Source organism: Dunckerocampus dactyliophorus, chromosome 2, assembly GCF_027744805.1.
Source record: "Dunckerocampus dactyliophorus isolate RoL2022-P2 chromosome 2, RoL_Ddac_1.1, whole genome shotgun sequence".
NCBI classification, from domain to species: Eukaryota; Metazoa; Chordata; class Actinopteri; order Syngnathiformes; family Syngnathidae; genus Dunckerocampus; species Dunckerocampus dactyliophorus.
Genome location: NC_072820.1, coordinates 23341224 through 23365463, shown reverse-complemented (window position 1 = coordinate 23365463; position 24240 = coordinate 23341224). Strand labels below are relative to the sequence as shown.

Below are 24240 nucleotides of genomic sequence, written 5' to 3'. Positions count from 1 at the left end.
ATTGTGTGTAATAATAAAATGTTTAATATGTTGTGTTGTGTGATAATACTGTGTATTAATTATGTATTTTTGTGTGTAATACTATTGTGTGTATTTCATGTGTTGTGCTGTGTGACAACGGTACGTTTATTTTTTGAGCAATAATATTGTGTTGCATAATAATAGTGTGTCTATATTGCGTGTAATAATAATGTGTGGACTATTATTGTTGTGTTCCTTCTTCCTAGTATGCAAATATAAAAATAAAGGGCGTGGTCAGACCAGGCGGTGATGCAAATATAAGCCAATGAGGGCGATGAGGGGGCGTGGTCAGAAGAGGCGGTGATGCTGTGAGGAGAGGAGGAAAAGGCAAAGAAGAGAAGCAGAAGGGAGGACAGATGTGGAGGAAAAGGGACGTTTTTTTAATGAATTTTGGACAAAAAGAACCCCACTTGACCTATCAATCATCATCGTGATGACGTCACCAAAGAGGCAACAATGAAAAATGAGAAAAGGACAGGTGGAATTTCTCCGTAAAGAAGCATGTTGATGGACAAAGTCAGCAGAGAAGATTCCTTGGATTATTTTCCATCTCCACATTACAAAACTTGATGACTTTTGCAAACTACTGGATTGTTCTTTTCACCGTGGATTCGACCAGAACCTCATCTCTAAAAAAACACAATTATTAAAGTGTGCCGAGGACATAATAAGAATAAAAATGACTTTATTTGTCAGAATAGTCAGCGAGTGCAGTCCAAACAGGATCTAGGAGGACAACAAGCTATTTTTTTTCCCCGCTCCTGATCTCCTCACCAACATCAACGCTTGGACTGGAGGACCTTCACAACCTGCGTGAGTCCTGCTATGCACCTTTTAACAATAAGCACAGCCAGTATACATGTTTATACATTAACCAAGGTGTATGTTTGGCCATGTCACGCATTGTTACGCACCGCGCACTTGTCCGGCTTTATGCGCACATTGCAGCAACAATAGCGGCAGGTTTTAAAGGGTGTGTTTTTGCATCAGGTGGATGGAGTCTGCTAACCTACTAACCATAACCAAACCTTAAAATGTTCTACTTGATGAAAGAATAAAGGCTTTATTGAGAGACTGGAAAAAGTGATGTGTCTTTTCGAGGCAAGGAAAGACTTCAAAAGTAGAATCATTGATAACTCCACGTTGAGATGACTTCATTTTGTCCATGACTATGAAGTCTAGGAGTGAGTGATGGCTAGTGTTGCATGGTTGAAGGCGTTTATTGATATGAACGCACAAGTGCTTAAAATGGGTTGCTGGTCAGAGTGAAAAAGGGAGACAAAGTGAACATTTGCATGCTGTTAAGGTTATAAGTTGCTTATTTGTCATACAATGTGATATCAGTTCTCTGTCAAATATTAATATTCACAAAAAGGTTGTGATTGATGTATTTGTTATGGTTGAAGATTATATATGTGCATATGTAAAAATGCCGTGGAGATTTGGAGGTAAAATTCATGTATGCCTGCAGACAATATTGCAGAAAGATGCACATGTTTCCATATACTATTTAGCTCTGCGTGCATTTTTTTATGCGTGTGTGTTGTGACAGTCATCCTGGATGCCCACTCAAGTTCCACTTACAGTGGAACATAGAAGCACTTAAAGAAAGGACAGCACACTGATTTTTGCTGAAGTAAAAAGAATGCTGTCCAACGTAAAGTGCAATAAAAATCAATAATGAAGTGAAAGACACAACTATGTCTTTATTATCGTGCCTGTGCCTTGCCTTGTGGTTATTTGTAGTCCTAAAACATGTTTAACGATTGCAGCATGATGTACATGAGTGGTCACCAATTTATTAATGTCAGTATTTTTAACAAGTACACCCAGTCTAAACTTTAATACCTCACATGTTCTATTTGTTTATAACATGTTGATAAGGAACACATATGGAACATGTATAGGATTACACAATTCAATATGTCCGAAATGGAGTAGGAAGAAGCAGATACCATTTCTTCTATGAGTCTATGACTGAGGATTTGTCACTTGTTACCAAATTTCCACTAGGAATAGCAATAGTTTACTCAGTGATGAAGGAAAAAGGAAAACATTTTTTTAAGAAGTTGAGAAAATGCAATAGAATGCATAAGTGAACAATAACAGTTGATAAAATAAGAATTTAAAAAAATGAATAGACACATAGAAAATAAGATAAAATAACAAGATTTAATAATAATAAATGTTTTTTTTTCCTTTTTCCTCATTTTGCATGATTTTATCTGGCTTAGTTTTTATGGCAGATGCCCTTAAAACGAGACATCCCAAGCCCGATGGCCCGAAAATCAAACAAATTATGAAATAATGACAAAAAAAAATGACAGCTCTTTCAGCGATGAAGGAAAAAGAAACTAACAATAAGTATTGTAAAAAAAAAAAATAATGAGTAAATAAAATGAGAATACATAAATTCATAATAAACAGAAAGTTGACATAGTGTTATGGTTACGGTGGTGAAAATGTTTTTGTTCAACAGTCCTTTGTATTGTAGTGTTGTTGTTGTTATATGTTTTGTATTTTCTTGTGTATTGTAGGAATATATCCCTCACCACTCTATCAAGCACAACAAGTCACTAGTTTGCATTGGCTGATGTTCTCTCATTAATATTCTCATTAATGTCTCACACACACACACAGTGTGAAGACTCCCCCTGAGATCACGTGTCCTCCTCTACTGTGTTATGAATACTATATCCAAATAATGCTTGGCATGATAAAACACAAGAAAAATATGTTTTGAAATGTTGATGACAGTTGAAAAATGTCAAGGTAAATCTACACCCAACATACCTTAAAACGTTTGTCTGAATATAGGAAATTGAACATATATATAACTTTTATTGTAATGTATATGTCAAAAATATATCGGATGAGACTGCATTGTATATTGCAATATGGATTTTAGCCCATATTGCCCATCCGTAATTGGAATTAAATAACAAACAGAATCCATATGGTAAATGGTCTTTGACTTATATAGCACTTTTCCTCCTAAAAGGCATTCAAAGCGCTTTGACACTGTTAGCACATTTACCTACTGATGACGCAGCATCAGGAGCAACTGGGGGTTCTGTATCTTGCCCAAGGATACTTCGACATGATCACGGGGGGATCGAACCCGCGACACGTGGTTATATATGCTGGTCGCTTCTTGTCATTATTTTGCTAAAAGCTGCGTGTGAGTCAGAGTGATTCATCTTGAGGTGTGATATATTACATTAGAAGACGCCTAACTCACCCCTCGCTTAACCAGCGCTTTCATTTCAAATTGCACATTTACAATCCAAAGTCCAATCTTGGCAATAATTCCTCCCCACGGACATACGGAGCTAGCAAGCTGGTTGCCGTGTGGAGCACGCCGCAGTTTGAGTAGTGATGGGAATTTTGTCTCTTCCGGCTCCCAAATGGCTCTTCCGATTTTTTTGGTTGCTAAAATTGTTTTTGTTATGTAAAAAATAATAATAACAAATGTATATTCTTTATATGTGTTCGTTTATCGTAAATCCCGGTGTATAAGCCGCTACTTTTTTCTTAAACTTTGAACCCTTATACAGCAGTGCAACTAATTTATGGCTAAATTCTAATCTTGTGACATCTCACTTTATTTAAGAACTACTACTAACTGTTTAAATACTGTGCCTCTTGCAAATCAGTGAGGAAACGGTAGCTCTTTCTTTGGCAGGAGCCAATCACGAACTATCAGTGTACTCACAAAGAGCTTGTCAATCCATTGGAAATCGCAGGACATCATTATATATACCACCATATATAACAGTCAGATTCATGATGTCATCTGTCAAAGAACACTTCACTAACAACACTAAATTCATCACACAGCAACTTAACACTCAAAATGAAGGCATTGCATGTGAGCAACGCTTTCATTGGGTCGCTGCAATGACGTCAACTCCCTCTGGCCTTTGTGCTGTGGGTCCTCTGGCTCCCTCTGGCGGACAGAGACAGCATTGCAGCGCCATCCATCATTTTCTATGCTTTCTATGAAATGGTTTCTCAAATGAAATGCAATATCGGAAAATTTTAAAATGTTGTTTTTTTTTATCATTTTAAACTTGTATTTGTATATGTTTCTATATTTTTGAGGTATATCCTTAGAGTGTTAAGTTGCTGTGTGATGAGTTTAATGTTTGTAAGATGACAACGTGAGTCAGACTGTTATATTGAGTAATGGCCGTGAGTTTTTTCATAGCTCATGATTGGGTCCTGTCAAATAAAGAATTGACTAGTCCTCACCGACTTGTGCGCACCATAATATGTCATTTTATGACGTGGACACGTGTGGCTTATACACATGTGCGGCTTTTATAGGTACAAATCTTGTTTTTCCTTTAAATTTAGTGGGTGCGGCTTATACACACCAGAATATACGGTATTGGAAAAAATGGGTGTGCAATATACTTTTAGGGTAGGACAAATCATTTGACATGGATGTACATCAATTTGTGGTGTGATTTAGAATATATAACTGTTTTTTAACAAACTCTCTTCAACGCAATAGTAATTTATTCACAGCCCCTAGTATAAGCAATCAGAGCAGCACTTCCCGTCAGTGGCGGAGCCAGAAATTTTTCATTCATTACTCACATAGGGGTGGCAATAAGTTGGCCACCATTGGCCGGCAAGTACAGTAGTTCTGCCACTGCACAGTAGCACTTCCTGTGCAAGCTCCTGGCACCATGACACAGCAGTCTGGGCACAGTGAGGGGGAACTACTGCTGTAGCTACGGAGCCAAATATTCAACATCCAACTGAAACAAACTTCACCATGGTACACTGCGGACATGTCTGCATAGTGGTGTTGTGTTTTCTTGTTCGAGTGGCAACCGGCTTTAAGGCGCATTAGCACACCTACCACGTTGTTGTGTGGCACAAAGTTACGAACGCTATACGCAACTGGATCGGCCCAATCTCGGGGCGGAAGCCGATATTATCCGATCTTAAAAATACAGCAGCAGCCGATCCCCATCCTGAAGATCGGATCGCGACATCCCTGATATTATGTCTTATTTATGTCCTATTTTCTGTTATTATGTCTACTATACTGGGTAATATAAGTGTAACGGTAACCAGAGGGGTGTTATATCACGTTTAAAGGGCTCTAATAAGCTTAAAAATCATATTTAGAAGGTTGTAAGCAAGGTGTCTGCTCTAACTACGAAAATATTCCATTTATAAATAAGACATCCTACTTTGCAGAAATTCACCTATCTCGAAACGGATTAACCGCGATAAACGAGAGATAATTACACAATATGACACTAATTGTATTAATCAAACTCGATTACAATTTATCACCTGTTCTCTGAATCGCATGTGGAGAAGCGACCTCATTCATGAACGTCTTTTAATTGCTTTCTATTATGAAAGTTTGTGCAGTACAGTCAACTGGGCTTGTTTGTATCAGTGTATCAATCATCAGCTCAATCCCATCAACCCACACACACACACACGCACACATACGCTGAGCACATTAATAGGCCATGATGCGGGCGTGCAGGCGTGCGTGCGTGTGTGTGCTGTGATGATTAATATACAACCTTCTCGTCATCATCATATAGTTTTGGTAGCTGAAGTGCGGAAGCAGTTCAATAAAGTCCTGAAGTAGCAATTCCACTGTAGCGTTGGCACAGGTCTTTGTACACGTTGAAGCAGTGCCTGGCTTTAGTGTTTTTTTTCTTGAAGGCCAGGAAAGAAAAGGAATGTTTTAGTGAGAAACATGAAAGTTAGAAACACTTAGTGCTTGTTCTCTTTCTTTTGCACATAAAAGCCACTGTCTCCTCTTAAGGAGATGCCACCTGCATCTTCCTCCAGCTTTAGGTAGAGATGAAAAAAATGTCCCTGGTTAGCAGTGTGAACGCGTCATGATGTTCCCTGTGGACATTCATCATGTAGTGCTATTTTATTTACAACACTATACACCAGTACTTCTCAAATAGTGGGGCGCGGTGAACTGTCGGGGGGGCATGAGAGGCAGGGAGGACTTTCAATATTAGTGCATACCGAACGACATGTATGAATTAGTCGTACTCAGCATGCAGTTTAACTCTTAAATACGCGAAGAAGTGAGCTTTGACGACATATATTTTGAGTGTCAAGACTCACCGACATGCCGACATTCTCCCAGTATTTTCTTGTCTTAAACTCCCAAAATGACGCACATGTAATTCCACGAGCCCTGAAAAGCTGAAGATGACGGACTTAATGCGCATCTTTTCTTTCTTCTTCTGATTTGCTGTGTCAAGTGGTTCCGTGTGCGTATCAAAAAGAAAAAAATCTTCATTGTCATTGTGTTTCCACACAGCGAAATTACGATTAGTGACTCCCAGCTTTGTATAAAAAAAGCACACTATGTACAGATAAAATAAAAACATAATGAGAAGATATAAATGTGTATTCGTGCACATGAGCAGTAGGATGAGTGTAAAGTGCAGTCCAGTGCAAAACTCAGTTCTTTATTGCACATAGTGAGTCTGTTGTATGTGCAGGGGGAAATGGATTGGACAGCTCTTAGATAAAAACTGGAGGTCAGAGTTTTCATGTTTCTCTAACGTTTCCCCAAAGGAAGTGGAACAAACCATTTCCATTTCCTGGGCGGGTGGGGTCGACGGCGATACGTTGGGCCTTCCTCTGGACCCGGACCGCGTATATTGAGTCCAGGTCTATCTGCATATCAAGTGAATCTGTTCACAGCGCCACACGTAGGTGTGCCTTGTGTATTGTATATTGTTTTCACTCAGTTATTCGTTTCCGTCTGGATGCAACTATTTACTAATCAAACTAGGGGTGGGGGAAATAATCTATCTAATAATCTATCTAATCTATAGATGTGTTGACAATTATTAATTGATTTATAAATGTCAATAATCGATGCTTTAGTAACAAAAAAACGGAAATAAAAGAAAGTGGAAGAGCTGCTAGGACAGGTTATTGTTGTGTACCTAAGTGTAAGACGCTACCAGAATGGCTGAAAGTAAACTCCGACCTGCATCCGCTGGATTTAAAGCGAGCATCCGGAAGCACTTTGGCTTTCACGTAGTTGAAGGTAAAAATGAGCTGGACAAGAGCCAGACAATATGCAAGCTTTGTCATACAAGCTTAAAATATTTTGGGAGCACGACAGACATGTGAAACAACATAGCACGCAAACGAAGAGGAAAAACAGCCAGCTGAAGTTGCTGCCAACCAGAGAACCATCGAGCAGGTGATAACTAATTTTCCACCCAAATCGGGTGACACTGAACTGACACTGCAATTGTGAATAAGGGCAGCCTAGTTTTTTAGGTTATTCATAATATACTAAAGTCTGCAAGCATCATGCTTGTATGAGAGCCGCTGGTACAGAAATTTATATTTTGTATGAAAGCTGTTTTTGACTTTGCTATACATCAAAAATATTATTTTGTCAGAGATTCCATGCTCAGTATTTTAGCTTGAATTCAGAAGTCTTTATTATTTATTTGTGAATAATGGCAGATTTTTTATGTTGGTCAGAATATGCTGAAGTTTCTAACTGTATTATTGTTTGAATAAAATAATGATCAATATTTTCAAAATTGATTTGTGTTTACATAAAATTTGATGTAGTTATTTACAAATGATTTTTTAAAAATGATTTTTAAATCATTGCGCCTGAAAGTTGGCCCGGCAGTTGGGGGATGCTTGGGTATATGATGTGCTTTTTTAGACGTTTGAAAATACTGTGAGAAGGCCACTTTTATAGAATTGGCTTCTTTATTTTAGAATGCAAGATTAATGTCTATATCAAGAAATGTAACCATAGAATCATATTGAATTGTATTGTTTGTACACTGTATCAAGTCGTTCTGTTTTAAAATATATACTTTTTTTAATCGAATCGTAACTTGTATATCTACATGTGTATTAAATCCTCCATCACAAAGAGATTTACAACCCGAATTTCTATACATATTTGTTTTGCTTGTCATGTTTTTTACACACTTCTTGCAAAGGCGTCATCGCCAATTATCCAAATCACACCGATGTATGGACATTTAAACGCTCGACTACAGTAAATAATTGATTAATTAATCGATGATGAATCGATTATCCCAAATCAACTATTTTGGTATTCCATTAATCATTTTTTATTTAAAAATGTAAATATCTTCTTATTTTAGCCTCTCAAATGTGAATATTTTTTAATTTTCTTAGATATCCATGACAGGAGACAGATTATCTTTGTGTTTTGCCTCTTTTCTGATATGTTGCGAACCAAACCACTAACTATTTGTGTTTGCTTTACATTGATTTGGTCCGTCCAGTGCCTAACCAAGTACTCGATTAATCGAAACAACAATCATCAGATTAATCGACTAAAATAATAATCGTTAGTTACAGCCCTACTGTAAAGCTTTACAAACAGTTTTTGGATAATTGTGGTGGCTGTGGGTTATGAAGTGTTCAGTCTCATGGTTTAGGGAACGTGATTATTACAGAAGCTGCTGTCCTAGTTTCGATGCTGCAGAACCTCCAGCCACAGAGCAGCAAGTGCAACAGTCCATGAGAGGGGTGAGTGGAGTCTTATGGGCTCTGCTGAGATGGTGTTTGTGTTTAATGTCCTGGATGCATGGAAGAGACATCCCTATAATCTTGCCAGCGCATTCTTGAAGGTGCCTCAATAAAAAGTGGTGCGCAATCACTGATGATTAGTGAGTAGCTGGACTGTTTCCTCCTGGAGTGTTCGATCAGTTTGTTGGTCTTCATGAGATTCAGGATCAGGTTGTCGACGTCTCCTCTGTCAGACAGGTCACTGTTGTATCATCTGCATACTTCATGATGTGGTTGGAGGTGGATGCTGTGCAGCAGCAGTGTGGCAGCAGTGGACTCCGAACACTTCCTTGTGGACACGCAAGTCCAGCAGCCAATTGCATGTGCAGATACTGACCCAGTTTGTTTTAAATACTTAACTGAAATCAATCAACAGTATTTGTCAGTTTGTGCTTTTCAACACCACTCATTGGGAAGCTGCTGCAGGTGTGTCTCAGAAGACGGGGCGGTATAGGTGATAGATTATTTTATGTAAACATCCTATTGATTTACATTTTTTAAAAGGAGTTTCCCAAAGCACTAACAGGTACACATGTGCCATGCAAGCGAAAGGGTTTATCTACACTTTCCGTCTGAGTTCCAACTGCAGCTGAAGAGAGGACAAAGAGTCCACTTGACTTGGAGTTCATGTTTAATAGATTGAGGGCAGACCGTCTGACTTCACCTTGACTTCAAAAATCAGCAAGATATTGCAATGCCCCTGGAATAGATTTTACATCTAAACATGGGTTACATTCAAGCCAGATGGAGCAAGGTTCTGCAAAGTGGAATGAAGTGGAACAGTGGGGTGCACTTATTAAAAAGCTATCAGGAAGCTGAATCAGCCCAGGAGACGCTGCCAAGAACATCTGGGAAGATGTGATAATAACCTACGTGCCAAGCTGTAAGGACACATCACTGCAGCTCCCATGAGAAGGTTTTGTCGCCACAATGAAAGCTCAGACCTCATTATTATGGTATTATTAGGCTGGAATGCTAACCCATCATCAGTTCGGTAGGTAGTAACAGCTCACTGATGTCGTGTAACATTTTCCGAGTGACATTTGCGACTTGGGTTAGTCTCGTTTAATTCGTAGCATGTATCGAACCAAGACCGATCGAACGGTTCAATACCGATACATGTATTGTTGCACCCCTAGAAATAAAATACTGCATAATAGTTTAGAGAGTGTAAAGTACAAAGATGCAGTCAGGCGTAACAGTAAGTTTCTGAAGAGTGTGAATGATTATTTTATTTTATTGGTTGACATGTAGTATTAATAGTTCCAGCTTGTAGTCCCGTTCCCTAATCCACTTGTCTTTGTCCGTTTACGTAGTGATCTCAAACAGGAAACTAACCACCAGAGAGTCTTTTCAAGCTCTGGCTTCTCATTGCCGCTATCGCTAGCCTGCTTGACAAAGCTGGACTGCACTGTACACAGAGTAGACGCTTGACGCCAGAGACACTTCCTGTCCCTCACTTTTAATGTGTACCATGTGGGAAATCGATACACCTTGTTTTGACATGAAAATAATAAGTTAGACCAGAATTAATGAGTCGGTTTTTGCCCTCTTAAATGAGACAACAATGACCCAAAATAGATATTTACAGTCCACGTCAGTGTTTCCCATGGGATTTGACTTCCAAACTCTCAACTCTGCTTGTTTTGTTGTGTACCGATGGTGGACGTGTCAAAGCCCACTGGGTCTGGAGAGGTGAGTCAGTGTTTACTGACATTGTTAGTGCGATGACATTGTCTTTATGATTCAGTTTTGGCAGTCATTATTATTTTATAAACTAATTTTAAATGGAAAACCAACCCTAACACAAAGTTCATAATTTTGAGTGCTTTATAATTTGGGGAAATATATAATTAAATTTTTTTTAAATTTTGTTGAAATAGAAATTCCTGTCAAAAAGCCCTTGTGCAATAAATGCTACTTTTATGCATTTGGAATTTTCAAAATAGAAAGCAATAGAAAGACTCCCAAATAATCCGCAAATCAAAGTAAAAACATGTCATTTCATGAATGCGATCGCTCCTCCACGCATGATACAGAACAGATGATAAATTGTAAATGTGACCATGTAGAGACAGAAATGAAACACTGGTTTTATATATTTATGTTCTATTTTATAATGATATCTATAAATATGTTATCTTATATATGTACATTTAATTAATTAACACATATACAATATCAATAATATATACTTTATTTTATATATGTATTCTGCAAATTAAATGAAAATAAACAATAATAATTATAAATAATTCAAATGTAGTTGCTGGTATTTTTAGGATTTGAAATTTTATTTTAAACATTTAAAATTATTTCCAAACTACACAATACTACAGCTGTTGTTGGAAAATGTAACATTCACCAATTCATTGTACTATTAATTGTGCTGTACTACACATCATTTAGGGTAGATGAAATATGTGGCTGATAATTTCTTCACGCTTGCTGCCGTTTGGCTGACACAAGTTTGATTGGAAACTTTCCATGTGGTGTCAGGAAGGTGAAACAACTCTAACCTTTCAAATGTCAAATGTAATAAATAGGCATTTTATCTGGAGTTGATACGTGTGTGGTGGCAAGAATCCTCTGAGAGTAACAGAGCAGCTAGAGCGGGCGGAAATATGAGATAATGTTTTCATCCCTAGAGGTGGATACAGGATATAGCAGTGCAAAAATCTGAAAAACCTTTGAAAGATGTACCAGTTTTGTTTTTTTGTATCTTGGTGCTGCCTTTCAACATCTAAACTGTAAAGGAAATCCTTGCCCTGTGTACCCAGTCTTCTGACACTATAAACATGAAGTCTGCCGTGATAGGTAACGTACAATGTTACGTGATGATGCCGATTCATTCTGGATCCCAAAGAAGCTGCTTTACAAGGTTTATTAACAAAACGCACACAAAGGCAGTGGATATACCAAAAAGACACAATAAAAAACTGGAAGTACAAAAGGTAAGGAAATGGTGGTGGACGGCGCTACAACAGGAGAACGTTGCTGTAAAAAGGCTAACAAGAAGATAGCGAAGTACAAACAGGGATCTCTGCATACACAGACAACACAAAGTCAGCAGTCAAGATGGGGGCGTGGTTTGTGGCTAATGGCTTGTGTGTGCACTTTCACTGGTCGCTTAAGGCGGCGTTGCGTGCTGCGCTCTCGGACGAAAACTATTTGCCTTGGGTCATGCGGGGAGGTCGGCTCCTAAGGAGGACCTTGATGCCGTGCCCGTTGAGCTGGTGCTTGGTCAGAAGCAGTCCGGCGTCTTCCTGCTGTAGCGGCTTGTAGGACCCGATGAAATCCGTTTTATTTTTTCCCAAATTCCACTTTGTTTTTTTCCAAATTCCTTTTTTTCCATTTTAATTTTTTAAATATTGTTTTTTTTTTATCCGGTACAGTTATTTTAGCAGCATAAAGTGTGTAATTTTGTGATACTTGTAGTAAATAAAACGTATAAATGCAAAAATCCTTACATTTATTGATGCAATACATCATTGGCCAGTTTTGCCCAGCATTTCAGAAATAGATGTAGCTTGGCTAACTTTTCTAATGGGATGTCATCCTCTGCACACACAAAATCCTCAACAAACTGTAATGCCCTTGCTTGTGGTTAAGGAAGACGTAGTCACCAATGTCACCCTTATTTTTTTTTACACAATTAAATCGTATGTGGCAAAGAACTCTGTTATTTTGGAGGCCAGAAGTGTGTTATGTGTGTTGAGAATGTCTGTTGTAGGACGAGCTGGGAGAAAGAACAAGCGTGCCTCTCGTCCTTATTTCATTAGGAACTTGCGCGTCAGCAGGCATCATAAAACGCTTGTATCGTGTTTTGCACTCCACTGTGTAAGACAACAGCTACATGGTACTCTTACTTACACAACTACTATCTTTTCTGGATCTCTTGCATTTTCGCTTTTTGATTGGTTTGACATATTAGGGCAGAGTTTCATAGAATTGCTCTCAAACAACAAGCAGCTTTAGTGTCACAGGTGTGTCTGGAGGTGTAAATCAGTTTTTCTCAGTGTGATTGCACTCGGCTTTGGCCCTCTGACTGTTACACACGCACACACACACACGCACACATGCACACGCACGCGCACACAAACCCACACACACCAATGATAAATCATACCTGATTCCATTCATAGAGCATCTCAGCCCACCCAGGGATGATCTCAGAATCACCATTTATGTCTTGATTGCCTCCGTCCAAGAGGCTCTGCTGGCTGAGGAGATGATTTATTGTGCATGCGTACAATTGTGTACGCACAAGCTGCCATCTCATCCCATGGGCTGAGAGACGTTTGGAGCTTGTCCAATCACTGGTACCAGCGGGGCCCATGCCGCTGCTGCCACACTTCTTTAATTGGTCACTGAGAGAGAAGGGCAGGGGATGATAAGGGTCCTGCAGGGTGAGCGTCATTACTCAAGGAGTAGATAGGAAGGGTCATATGTTGTGGAAGGTCTACTGATTCAACTGGAATAGAGAGATTGAATGGAAGTGCATGAAGATAGGGATGTCTGATATTATTGGCTGATATTGGCATTAAAAGGAGATTTGGATTCATATCGGTGCGTGAGTGTAGACGTGTACACTAGTGGGGTTTCCACTAGTGTACATGTAATTGATCGTGGTGGCCCGCCACTACAAAATAAAAGCCAACGCACCTAAAAAATGATTTTTTTGAAAACAATGTTAAGTAATGTTTTGTATGAATGGATATACTGCATATACTGTACAGATAAATACACAACTTATTATTGACCACAATTAGTTTGAAAACAATTTAAAATATCATAAAAGTGTTTCAAAGTGCTTTATTTTGATAAACATGCATGGGAATCGCCTGTCTGCCCTTTTGGCACTTGCGTATGTGTGACCAGATAAACGTACGCATCTTGTGTTGATGTTCACTTTGTTCCTTGGTGTCTATTGAAGAATAGTCCGTAAAATGTGTAATCAATTGACGACAGCTGGTCACAGGCTCAGCCAGTGTGTGTGATTGCTCACATGTCAATCTCATTCGACTTTGTGGCATCTTTGTTTACACATTTTGCCTCTATAGCGGTAGCTAGCTAGTTCGTTTTTGTCCCACGGGCGAGCTACAAGTGGCTATCACGTTCTGCTAACACACTTTTTTAAAGGGTCACTTAACAATCTTGCCTTCTTGTTATCATTATAATACATATGGTGTGTCTTGAAAACACTAGTTGTGTGTCTAAGTTGTTTAAAATAAACACTGTGTCCAGCTTTAAGATAGTGATGCTATCACAGAGGTCTCCAACAGGTAGCTTGTATGCTAGCAGTAGCTCACCAGCTGATGTTTAGGAGTTCACCAAAGAATATTTGCTTCACCTCTTAATATTTTTATAAGTGTTCTTTTCAAACATGACACCTGTATTTAATGACAAATATGCACACTTTGTGGAGATGTGCTTTGTAAATAAATACAATTAAATTTAATGTTGGCAGTCACATAAAACACAAATAGCTCACCTCTCATTTCTTTTTGTCAAAGTAGCTTTAATAGTGCTGCAAGTTGGATACCCCTGTGCTATATAACCCTGAACTCTGAATTTATACTGTTTATACAGGACAGATACTGTATATATAACAAAAATAATTCAATTGTTGTTTTATTTTGTTAATTGTGTGTTATTTTGAACTAAAAAATATATTATTGAACAATTTATTCCCTGTATTCTTATTACTGTAAAACAGGCATCAAATTAAATTTAGGTTTGTGTCAAATAGTAACAAATCAGGGTACATGGTGACTAAGAAAGTCATTGCTTGATTTGACATATGCAATAGAAGAGCAGAGACGGGATAGTCAAATTGATAATGCACTTAAAGTACAATAAATCATACATATTCTGTACATATGCAAGTGTCTGGTCACCTTTACAACTTCAATACTGTAGAATCACATGGTCTATAATACTTAATGAAAGCATTCAATCCTATTTCTCTGCAAAGCATAATCAAATGAGGAAGAGTAAGAAAAATATTTCCTGTTGAGGAAGCAGCCATGCGTTAAAGGCTGCATTACATGTTTATTCTGACAGCAAAGCACCATAATGCGCTGCTTGCATATTCCCAGATTGCTATTTGTCACTGCAGTGTACCGTCTGAGTCCATAGATTGTAAAGACAGCAAAGACATTGGGTGCAAATTGAAATTCATGGCTTATGCTTAATTAAAATCTCCAGAAACTAATGGTGGTAAAATTGAAATGTCTGTAGTTAACTGAATTCCCCCACCACCATTGTCTTTCATCATACCGTGAAGTCTCACAACATACTGGCCTGTTCTGTGCAAAATGGTTTCTTACAAGTCATTGGAAAGTAGAAAGCAGTCGTTGTTGAACATTGTTAGTCGGTAGTGCATTTTCTCTCCATGACTGGGAGTTTCAGCCATTAAACTTTGATGCACAATATTTTCCATGTAGATGAGACATGAAAACTTTCTTAACATTTATATGAAGTTTTACGATAAACGCTGTCCACTGAGAGAACTATCTAACAAGCAAAAGATCAGGGATCAACCGTGAATGACAAAAGGATTGCAAAATGCAAGAAGACAAACTCATTATATAGGAGATTTATAATTCAAAAAAAATAAAGAAGCAGAAAAAACGTGTAAGATATATAAAAATAAGTTAACAAACATTTTGAGAGTGTGTAAGAAAGACTATTACAGACAATTACTAGACAAGAACAAAAACAACATTAGAGCAGTATTATCAGGTATGGTACTAAGAAAGCAGACTACCCTCATTATTTCACAAAGGGAAAATTGCATCATTTTATTGCAAATTTTCACTTTCACAAGCCCCCAAATAGCTGTCCATGGCCATGCCTGCCAGTAAATAGCAGCTTGTAACCCAAATTTTAGCTTTCAGGTCAAAGTAAAAAATCAGCCGAGAGACTGCTTGCATCTAAAAACACATGTTGGTTGGGACACTCGCATGCCAAGATACCACTGTATAAAAATACCTCCAGTAACTTCACATACTCCTTGACAACTCAAATCACATCGACAGTAGATACAAATAACCTTGGTCTTGTGATAACCATCTGCCAGGGCTTTGAAGCTAAATTTTTCCAAACAAAATACCCTTTTCTTCGTCCATTTCTGCTCAATATTTGCTCCTGCTTGTAGCCCCACAGTCACCTCTGCGTTCCCTCAAAATACGGTGAGGGTCAAACAGGAGGTGCACATGTTAATCGAGCGTAAAAAAAATAATGCCGTTAAAGGAAACTTCCCTATGCGTTAACTTAGTTATCATGAATGTACCCGTTACTGCATGGTCACAGCATGTATATAAAACCATAAAACGTTGTTGGAGGTTTTTGGTGGTGTTTTAATAGGGGGCTTTTAAGGTAGCATCGGTGTGTCCCATTACGTGCATTACGTTCCATCCTTCCCTCACTTGTGAACAAGACCACGAGGTACTTAAACTTCTCCACTTGGGGCAGGATCTCATCCCCGACCCTGAGATGACCAGGGAGTCAGACTTGGAGGTGCTGATTCCCATCCTCGGCTGCGAACCGATCCAGTGAGAGTTGAAGGTCATGGCTCAATGAAGCCAGCAGGACAACATCATCTGTAAAATGTTGAGACCTAATCCTGCAGCCACCAAACCAGAACCCCTCAATGTCCTGGCTTCACCAAGTCCATAAAAGTAATTAAATTAATCGGTGACAAAGTGCAGGCCTGGCGGAGTCCAACCCTCACTGGAAACGGGTCCGACTTATTGTCGGCAATGCGAACCAAATTCTGACACCGCTCATACACAGCCTCCCATATTCCCGGAGTATTCCCAACAGAATTCCTTGAGGAGCACGGTTGAATGTCTTCTCCATGTCCACAAAACACATGTAGACTGGTTGGGCAAACTCCCATGCACCCTCAAGTACCATGCCAAGAGTGTACAGCTAAGTCAACAGTTCCACAACCAGGACGAAAACCACACTGCTCCTCCTCAAGATTCAGCTATCCGGCGGATCCTCCTCTCCAGAACCCCTGAATATATCTTACCAGGAAGGCTGAGAAGTGTGATGCCACAATAATTGGAAAACACTCTCCGGTCCCCCTTTTTAAAAAGGGGGACCACCACCCCGGTCTGCCAAATCAGAGGCACCACCCTCAATGTCCATTCGATGCTGCAGAGTTGTGTCAACCAAGACCCGTCCACAGCATCCAGGGCCTTAAGGAACTCCGGAAGGATCTCATCCACCCCCGGGGCCCTGCCATCGAGGAGCTTTTCGACAACCTCGGCAACCTCAGCCCCAGAGATAGGAGAGCCCACCATGGAGTCCCCAGTGACTGCTTCCTCATTGGAAGACGTGTTGGTGGGATTAAGGAGGTCTTCGAAGTATTCATTGCACCAGTTCACAACATCTCGAGTCAAGGTCAGCAGTGGAAAGAAACATGTTTTGAAGAGATCTGCTTTTCCAGGTAACAACTAGCTACACTCATTTGGAAAGCAGTCAAAAAATAAGATGGAAAAATGTGAATATAGGTATAGTCTACTCACAGCTTCAGCATTTATCAGTTCCTCCTCTCTCTCTTTGCCTATTCTAACTCTATCCAAAAAAGTTTGGCATCCGTGTATTCCTGTTCATATACAATGGTGTGAAAACATGCTTGCCCCTGTCCTGATTTTTTATTTTTTTGCATGTTTGTCACACGTAAATGTTTAAATATTAGTCATTGCCAGCACAACTGAAAACAAAATGCAGTTTTTAAATAAAAAGGTTTATTATTAAGGTAAAAAAAAAAAAATCCAGATCTACATGGCCCTGTGTGGAAAATCCTAATAACTTTTTGGGCCACCCTTAGCAGGTACAACTGCAATCAAGCATTTGTGATAACCTGCAGTGAGTTTCTTACAGCGTTGTGGATGAATTTTGGTCCTCTCAACTTTGTAGAATTGTTATAATTCAGCCACATTGGATGGTTTTCTAGCATGAACTACCTTTTTAAGATCATGCCGCAGCATCTCAATAGGATTTAGGTCAGGACTTGAGGTCACAAACAGATGGCCGGACATTCTCCTTCAGGATTTTATGGTAGACTGCAGAACTCATGGTTCCATTTATCACAGCAAGTCTTCCAGGTCTTGAAGCAGCAAAACAGCCCCAGACCATCACACTTTGCCCACTTTTTACTGTTGGTATGATGTTATTTTTCTGAAATAAAAATGACACACCTTCCAAAAAGTTCAACTTTTGTCTCATCGGACCACATAGTATTTTCCCAAAGGTCTTGGGGACCATCAGGATTTTTCTGGCAAAATTGAGACGAGTCTCAATGTTCTTTTTTTCTAGCACTGATTTTCATCTTGGAACTCTGCCATGCAGGCCATTGGTGGAGTCATGAACACTGACCTTAACTGAGGCAAGTGAGGCCTGCAGTTTTTTGGATATTGTTTTGGGGTCTTTTGTTACCTCTTGGATGAGTCGTCGCTGATTTTGGTTGGCCGGCCACTCCTGGGCAGGTTCACCACTGTTCCATGTTTTCACCATTTGTGAATAATGGCTCTCTCTTCTCCCTTAATAATAAAATGTTTCATTTAAAAACTGCATTTTGTGTTCAGTTGTGTTGACATTGAGTAATATTTTTATTTGTTTGATGATTTGAAACATTTTAGTGTGACAAACATGCAAAAAAATTATTAATCCAGAAGGGGGCAAACACTTTCACACCACTGTAGGTATCTGTTGGCTTTATTCTAAAAGGAATGTCGCCATCACTTGTTTCGTAGTCAGGTGTGTTTACTTTCACTATCGTAGCAGTAAACACTGTGAAGCAGGAGAGGGAAATGTGCAGTTGACAGCTGAAGATAGTGATACCAATGGAGAAGAAATAGTGCCGATAGAATGAAAGGTCTGACTTTTTTTGGGGGAGGATGGTTTTGTGATGCAAATGTATGATTCTTTTTAACGCATATTGTTTTGAGAAGCAGATTGCTTTACTTATGGGACCCCAACAGCTAGCTGGAACTACTTTCTTAAACACAAAAAAGCGACCAGAACTCAGCTCACAGGACGAAGTGGGGGGGAAAGTGACTGTTGATGCACAACACTGCTGATGTCATACACCTTCATGTCAAAAAATCTGAACTTTCTCTTTAAGACCAGATGTGTTTTTATCCATTAGCAATTGTAAGATTCTGGTTCAGATGATCATCATTGTTGGTAGTATACATGTTTTTACAATATTTACTTTTGTTGTTTCTATTATTATATATTATCTTATATATTATTTGATTATATTATTTATTTATTTGTATTATATATTTATGTGGTTAATACAGGAAAATTGTGTACGTGGAAGCGTATGGAGGTGTGATGAATAATGTTGTAGTAAGGTCCACTGATGGGAAGCCTTCTAGAAAGAGTTTCTTTACAACAACTCCATCTTCATATGCAAGCCTCCAGTGATCAGGATGATTTGACCTTGCTTGTGGTTGGAAGGGATTGCAACCTAGTTGGCAATAATGTGTTCATCCATGGAAAAACATTACACTTATGGGGAAACTACTTCAGGAATGCTTGCTGTCTGTCAGAGAAGGGATGACATTTGATAACACACACCTCATTGCAGCATATGATGAACCTTGGTGCCCTTATGTTCCTCGGATTGCTTCCTGCACTTCAAGATGGATGCTCACCATCATCAATCTGCTCTTGGTGCTGGCCGGGTGTCCAGTGACCTCTCTTGAGCAGTCCCGGTCAGAGATTACCTATTGATCAAACCTTCCAACATAGTCAGCTTTTTGAAAATGTCTGCAGACTATCAAACAAAATGCTGCAGGGTAAGTGATCCAACGGGGAATTGCTGAAGTTAAGATGAACGTCTTTGACACAAGTCATGAGAATAACATGTGAGCACAATAGACAGGATTTATATTGATGAGGGGATTGAAGGCGCAACATCTAATGGTTTAATTAAATGTTGCTCTTTCAATCCCCTCATGAATGACCATGAATTCAATAGTTTTCGACTCAAAAAATAATAATTAGGCAACAAACCTGTAATTTACAGCCAACCTGCGTGTCAAAAGTGATTCATGCTTCCTGCAAGTCTGTTATTGTTTGCATTTCAGGGTCAGTCTCCTGAAAGGCGGACCAAAATTGTGACATAGCATGACAGAGTAAGCAAAATTGAAAGTTATTTTCTGTTTTCCTAAAGATCTACCTCCTATTATAAACATAGAAAAGATATGTATTTACTATATTTATACATTTGAGTATTTATGTACATTGTACATGTACACAAGGGGTGCACACACTTTTTCAGCATGAAAGTCGACATACTCTCTCTTACTATGAAACATATATCTAAAATGTAGCCGGTAACTACTTTTCTAAATACTAATGATTAGTATTTCTCATTCACAGTTTCAAAGTTTACTAGTATTCAAAATACTAATAATAGTACTTTGGATCATTTAGTTATTCACAATTGAATTCAACATGGTAATAAAGATAATTACACATACAAAAATTCCTCAATAGTTGTGTACATAACCTGAGTACGGGTAATATGCCAGTCAAAATAGCTACACAGCATTCATTTCACACAAAGTTCATTTTGTTCATTCAGTCATGTATTACGTACAGTTAGCATTTGCTATCAAACATTACAGATAAACATGAAATGAAAAGGATTGTGCAAAAGACAATTCAGTCTATGTCAAGGCAACATATCAAAAAGGTTTCAACAATGGGCGCATTTTCCAGTTAATCATTAAATAATAGTTTCAAAAAATTGTGTAAAACTGTAGTGGAGTTCAGGATGTGAAGCAAAGCCAATAAAAATTAACTTTTTTCACATAACTAGCTGCTAGAAGTGAACGGATAACTTTTTTTTAATATATATAGTCATCTTACCGCTGATTCAGTTTATCCGTAATCGGAATAATAAAGATGAAAGTTGCATCTCCTTGAGAAGTCTGTTCACCACTTAATCTTTGCTGTGGGCGAGCAACAGCAAATCAGGAGGGGAGCTTAATGTCAGCTGACTGATGCAATATGACATCTACAAAGTGACGTTTATGCGATCGACCCACACTACCTTTGCGATCGACCTGTAGCTCGCGATCGATGTAATGGGCACCCTGATCTACAGTGATGTGAAAAAGTGTCAGATTTTTTATTTTTTTTGCATGTTTGTCACACTTAAATGTTTGAGATCATCAAACAAATTCAAATATTAGTAATTGACAACACAACTGAACACTGAAATGAAGTTTTTAAATGAAACTTTTAATTATAAAGGGAGAAAAAAAATCCAAACCTACATGGCCCTGTGTGGAAAAGTGATTGACACCCCCTCCCACTCCCCCCTTAAAAAATAACTTAACTGAGATTAATTGAGATCTATCAGCCTGGAAAAGTTTTTAAAGCCATTTTTAAAGTTTTGGGAGTCCAGCGAACCACAGTGAGAGCAATTATCTACAAATGGCGAAAACATGGAACAGAGGGGAACCTTCCCAGGAGTGACCGGACAACCAAAATAACCCCAAGAGTGCAGCGACGACTCATCCAAGAGGTCACAAAAGACCCCACAAAAACATTCAAAGAACTGCAGGCCACACTTGCCTCAGTTATGGTCAGTGTTCATGACACCCCTCCATAAGAGAGACACTGTGCAAAAATGGCCTGCATAGCAGAGTTCCAAGATGAAAACCACTGCTGAACAAAAAGAACATTAAGGGCTCATCTCAATTTTGCCAGGAAACATCTTGATGATCGCTAAGACCTTTGGGAAAATACTCTGTGGTCTGACGAGAGAAAAGTTTAACTTTTTGGAAAGTGTGCGTCCCATTACATCTGGCATAAAAGTAACGCCACATTTCAGGAAAAGAACATCATACCAACAAGAAAATATAGTGTTGGTAGTGTGATGGTCTGGGGCTGTTTTGCTGCTTCAGGACCAGAAGACTTGCTGTGATAAATGGAACCATGAATTCTGCTGTCTACCAAAAATCCTGAATGAGAATGTCCGGCCATCTGTTTGTGACCTCAAGCTGAAATGAACTTGGGTTCTGCAGCAGAACAATGATCTTAAAACACACCAGCAAGTCCACCTCTGAATGGCTGAAGAAAAACAAAATGAAGACTTTGTAGTGGCCTAGTCAAAGTCCTGACCTGAATCCTATTGATATGCTGTGGCATGACCTTAAAACGGCGGTTCATGCTCAAAAATCCTCCATTGTGGCTGAATTACAAGAATTCTGCAAAGATGAGTGGGTCAAAATTCCTCCAGAGCGCTGCGAGAGACTCATTGCAAGGTATCAGAAACACTTGATTGCAGATGTTGCTGCTAAGGTTTGCCCAACCAATTATTAGGTTTAGGGGGCAATCACTTTTTCACACAGAGCCATGTAGGTTTTAAAACACTAACATTGCAGTAACACACTTCATGTTCCAAGAAAACTTCAAAAAATATTTGTAATTATTGCACATTTTTGTAGTTAGAGCATAGAAAACCAGTTTATGACTTTCTAAACACATTTTTTAACATTATACACATAGCACTCTTATAATAACGTTTACACTCGTATTACCCAATATAATAGACACAATAAGAGAAAATAAGCCATGGAAGACATAAATATGATTAGTGCTTTTGTGTGTTGTTATAAATGTGTTCCTTCAGGAGAGCAGAGTGAGTGACGGACAGGAAGTGACGTCAGGGGCTCAGAGTTGAGTTTCAGTTTGCCTTGGATTATGGACGCAACAATAGTTGCAGTGTTTTTGTTTGGGATTTTTATTAGTGATTTTTGGGCATGTTGTGAGATAATTCAAAATTGCAATAAAAACCTGTTGTTCTGGCAATTAAGACTGGTGCTGGTCTTTCTCACAGAACATATATGTATTTTTCTTCATTTAGCCATTTTTATGCTTGAAAATGCTTAATTTAGGCAAAGCATATGTAACATTTGGTTTAATATGCATATTTTGTGACGAAGTGCTGCAATTCAACAACGAAACAGCATGGTTTATTAAATAAGATATTTACTGATGAATTATGTGTATTTAGTAAAAAAACAAAAGCAAATTTAAAACAATTAAAACATTCTAATATTTGGGATTTTAAAAAACAAAAAAATACTGTTCTTCCTGTCATATTTTGTGCCACTTACTGTCTTGGAGTTTGCATGTTCTCCCTGTGTGTGTGTGGGTTTTCTTCGGGTACTCCGGTTTCCTCCCACATTCCAAAAACTTTCAGGTTAGGTTAATTGGAGACTCTAAATTGTCCATAGGTATGAATGTGAGTGGGAATGGTTGTTTGTCTGTATGTGCCCTGCGATTGGCTGGCGACCAGTCCAGTGTGTACCCCGCCTGTCGCCCGAAGTCAGCTGGAATAGACTCCAGCGTGCCCCCGCGACCCTAAAGAGGAGAAGTGGTATAGAAAATGGATGGATGGATAATCAAGTGTCATTGTTTTTTCTACATAGTTTGCCAGTACAAAACTTTGTACAGGGTCATTGTCATCCACATTCTGACTTAACTTCCCATATTGATTGATGAACATTTATTATTTGTCTTGTTTAGGCCTTGAGGCATACATCAAAGGTAGTGTTTATGTCGGCTTCAATCTACCATGAGCATCTTTGTTTCAAGGTAAACGCTCACTGCAGCGTTTCCCCTAGGTTTGCAGATTTGGGGGAGGCACAAACACACACATACACAAACATGTAGGTGACTGTAATGTGATCGCTTCTCTACAGTTGCATTTGGGGTGCACATGTGCGTATCTGCATCATGTGTTCGTGTGTTGTTCACCTGTTGTGTTCAGCTTCATTGTGGCTCTAGGAATGAAATAGAAGAATGACAATTTTTTTTTTTTTTCCAGAGAAATCTCCTTTCAGTCACCTTCACATTTCTCACCAGTCTTTGTGAGTCCTCTCACCTTTTTGCCAAAATCCCGCTGTCAGTCCTCATGGGATTTGTCTCAGCCTCCATGAGAATGTTTTGACGGCTTTGCATTCTGCCAGCAGCTTGTCAACTTCAACTTTCCCTCCTGTCCATCAGCGCCTATGCATTAAATATCAATCCTCGTGGTAGGAGCGCTCTCAAAATACCTTAACTTGGCAGCTCTCTCACAACAGGATTATTTACCCATCTCAGTCCCGATCAGCTGGGAATAGCAGGAGGAGGAAGTTATGTACAATCGTTTCATATTTCCCACATGCATTAACACTATGGGAGCATCTGAATATTATATTGATGTAAATTGACATGGAAATACGGTTTTGCTTTTTATTTGTCATACAAAAAGTCATGACGTTTGTTACTTATAATACATTCCTGATCAAAAAGTTAAGACCAGTTAAAAAATTGCAAGAATTTACATTTTGCATTGTTGGCGCTTACGGAGGTTCTAAGTAGAGCTTCAAAATGAAAGAAGAAGAAAAGGGAGTGACAAAAACATTTTTGAGTAAGCAATTTATTGCAAACAACCATTAAACTGAAATAGGCTGTTCATCGGCTGATCAAAAGTTTAAGACCTGAGCTAAAAAAAACTGAAACCCTCCTAAAATAGAAATTAAATGTTCAAAAAAAGACTCAATACTGACTAGCTGTGCCATTATTGTTAATTACCTCAAAAAC

General features: G+C 38.8%; 1 protein-coding gene across 1 annotated transcript in view; it reads left to right on the top strand.

Annotated features, from left to right (window-relative positions):
- The first annotated feature begins 334 nt into the window (after positions 1-334).
- The window catches only part of brinp2 (bone morphogenetic protein/retinoic acid inducible neural-specific 2), a 206578-nt gene continuing 182672 nt past the window's right edge, over positions 335-24240 (top strand). Inside the window, exon 1 of the mRNA XM_054769147.1 lies at positions 335-834. The gene's annotated coding sequence lies outside the window, so the exon portion shown is untranslated. The remainder of the gene's footprint in view (positions 835-24240) is intronic.